Raw genomic sequence first — 3,741 nt, 5'->3', positions numbered from 1 at the left:
GCCTGCCGACACATGCCGCATTTATTTCCGTCGCTTTCCTTTATATTATCTTTTTTTTAAATGAAGTGTGCATACGATATAAGTTGGCGTATTTCTATTCTCCCCTTGTTATATTCGTAGTCTGAATCGAGCCTTGCGTATGCGCTGTGAGGAATAAAAGATATTCAACAGTAGGGTTACCATACGTCCTCCTTTAGGATGATTTGTCCTCCTCCTTCGGGATTTTGAAAATGTCATCCCAGGACGCTTAACACTAGAACGAACAAGTGGCTTTTTGACGCATTTTCATTTTTAAAGAGCTGGTATTCAGTCAAATCCTGCGCTGTTCGGCTGAAACTTCTTGACTTTTATTTATTTTATGTAGGCCATGTTACCTATGATTTACATCACTCATCTAGTACAAATAAAAAAGTTATACACATAACTACCTAGAACTACCGAGTGGCTTTTTGACGCATTACTGTTATTCTACCTTTTAAGGCATCGCAGTTTCATATTCTTGAAAATGGTTATGCATCTGCTAAACGCAGAAAAGTCGTTTGTAACAACAGAACTTTGTTAATATCGACTTTTGGTCTAACTGTGTTAGCAACAACATCCCTTGTAATAGAAGGCCGTGTATCTTCCTCGTTCCGAGTCGCCAAAGCTCTGTAATATTATATTTTTGAAGCTCAGCGTGTTACAGGACATGACATTTGAAATGTACCATTAGACCAACCCGACATCTGTATTGTTCATACTAATATACTAGGGTTGTACAAGGGCAAATGGCCTTTTTTCTGGTCTACGAGATGGATCTTCGGGGGGGAGTGGGAGCTGGATCTAGTAAATTGAACGCATATGAGGACTGAAGGCATGAGTGCATTATGTTTAGTCATACCCTCTCGAGGAACAGGTTTATGGAAGTCACGAGCTTTCTATTGACACAAGGAATAAAAAAAATGTGTAGACTCGATAAAGATAATATTGTTTTCGTTTATTACATGATCGAAATGCCAGCAAATAATTGGGGTAAAATGTCAGATGGTGGACGCTGCTGCTACGAAGTATTTGTACAAGGACGTCTCATATTTAGGCAAGGATAGGACAGAACACCTCTTCTATAATCTGTACATTTGCCAAGCATAGTAATGTGAAGAGTCTGACGTAATCCATCTTGAAACAATGTAACGTGAATGTGGCTGTATACGCTTGGAGAAGCAAACGAAGTCCCAGTTGACACTATTGTCAGAAGTTGCTTGAAGCTACCCAGGACCAGAAGGAACACAGACAGCTTCATGTAGCAACACTTTTCAAAGCTATCATCTTGTTAATAAGCGTAACGGCGAGATGCCAGTGTAGAGATCAAAGTTGTACACATATATATTGAGTTCACTCCAACCGGAGGTAAGTGTTTCCTTCAGGAACAACACAAACAAGAAACCAGTGACGGTTAAATGTTATAACGAAACAAAACCAGGGGGATATTATTGGCCAGGTTGCAAAGCAGAATTCTATGAGGGTACCAACAATTCTACGATGGTCCGTGCGTTTTCTTAGAATGTGAATGATCATCTACTTGCCAAAATGCCGATACTATAAAAAATATGCCAATCGAGGATCAGTTGCGAGATTGCATTATGCAAATCTTATCTGATAAGCTTTGTGATATGTCAGCAATAACCAAGTATGGTGATGTGGCTAAAGCGGATCTGGAACCCACTCCAAATTTTTAAAGAACGTGCTCAAATACCAAATGTGCACCAGAACAACACTTATATGTTACACCAATAACGGCGATTTGTTATATAAGTGCTGCACTAAGGTGTGTCTAAAATATTTCAAGTAGCTGCGAGCGCAATAAACAATGGTTTCTGATGCCGTTTGTTGAGATTTGTGCTGATTTTCAGCTCCGTTGAATGCATTTATTCGAAGAAAATTCAACATGCGTCAAAAAAGCCACAAGGTAGTTCTAGGTAGTTCGAAGTTCCGGTAGTTCTAGTGTTAAATGTCCTACTTTTTGGCAACTCATCCTCCTTCACAGCTTTTTGAGCTAAGACGATGGATAGATTCGAGTGAAAATGGACATTAATGACGCTAAACGGGAAATTTGTGGTTCCAACGTCAGTGACGACCATTTTTTAGTCAATTAACCACAAAGTTGGGAAAAATTTAACCATTTTTCCGAATTTGAATCCGCAATTCTAAGTCTGAAAATGTTCAGAAAGTGTACTCCTTTCCCGATTCCAAAATATGGCAACCCTATTTAACAGGAAATGTGGACTACGTGGGGATTTGGCCCTTTATCATGAAATCGCGATTGGCGTTTCTCTGGAAGCATGAGAACTTTTGCCTCAAAACTGATACAGCAGTGCGACCACATTATATGTGAATCATATTTTCGTTTAACTTGCGTACAACAGTTTCGCTTTGGCGTCAGTGTGCAGTTTTTTGCCTCGACGGAATTGTGTGGCGATGTACCTGCGACTTGTGCCTGATGAAACCACAGCACCAATGTCTGGTATAGTTATAATGGGTCCTATCAACATTGAACATACTCGACATTTACTGGATTATGAAGGATAACAGTTTAAAGTATTTTTTACTCAAAATCTCAACATTTGTTAGAAATGTGGTGGATAATACATGCATTGTTCAATATAATCAGAACTGCTTGGCGGACCGAATGCGGCCCGGGGTCGTATGTTTGACACCGCTGATCAACGCCAACATGTGTACCTGATTAAAAGACGAGGCCTATCCAAGTCGTTACGTAACTCTTCTGCTCCTATCTTTTCATTATATCGCAATCTTGTGGTGCTTTGATTTAATAAAATGATGATGATGATCCTGCTCCAGCTCTTGAATCGCGCCGTAGTCGTATCTGGTCGCACATCATAACCAGATATAGCCGCATATCACCACTCCAGTATAGATTTTCAAGGTCGAGCAGGCACCCGCTGCTGGTTGTTCAAATCATGTCCACATATATACCAGAGAGGAGAGGATTCAATGTTTCTATGTCCAAAACCAATCCGAATCCATATTCAAATACATAACTAACTTGGTATCTGGTCTGAAGTTCAAATTAGAAGTTCACTGAAATTTGTTAGAAAGTCGCATGAAAATCTAAAAAAATATCAGAAATTTTAAATCCTGTTTCAAAACATGTGCTTCTTATTGTAGTGTTTTCCTGGGTGATTGTAGGTCTGATTTACGACGTCATTAAATATGACAAGACGTTAGATAGCCCTTATCCCCCACAATTTAACCCCATCAATTAAACTACTCTCATAACCATATTTACTGTTAATGGAAATCCGGGAGTAGTGGGAAGGGTAGAACCAGGCCAACTTGCAACTATACATTAAAAGTTTTACGAATACTGTTACAGATCACTTGCTTATATTGACTGGCATGAATTCTTCTCTGTTTCTGAATATCTGATTCATTCCCGCCCGGTGAAACGACAGGAGTATGGGTAGGCAACAATTTACTGTCTCTATGACTCCTGGAAAACCATAGCAATTTCGTAGAGCCCTTCCGAGCATCTACATAAAAGTACCGAATGCACCTCGGATTTTGTGAGGCGATTGTACCTTACTCCGCCTTGCTGAATGACGAGGAAGATCGATCAATTCGTGATACAGTTGCTGGATATGCCCCAGGGATAACTAGAACTAGAGATCTAGATATCCCTGATATTTCTGATACAGCGTAAAACTGGCGCACGACAATCAACTTCAATCCTGGAAAAACTGA

This window comes from Botryllus schlosseri, chromosome 4 (genome assembly GCF_051294905.1).
Source record: "Botryllus schlosseri isolate E-star chromosome 4, Bs_hap1, whole genome shotgun sequence".
NCBI classification, from domain to species: Eukaryota; Metazoa; Chordata; class Ascidiacea; order Stolidobranchia; family Styelidae; genus Botryllus; species Botryllus schlosseri.
Note: the sequence above shows the minus strand (reverse complement) of the source record.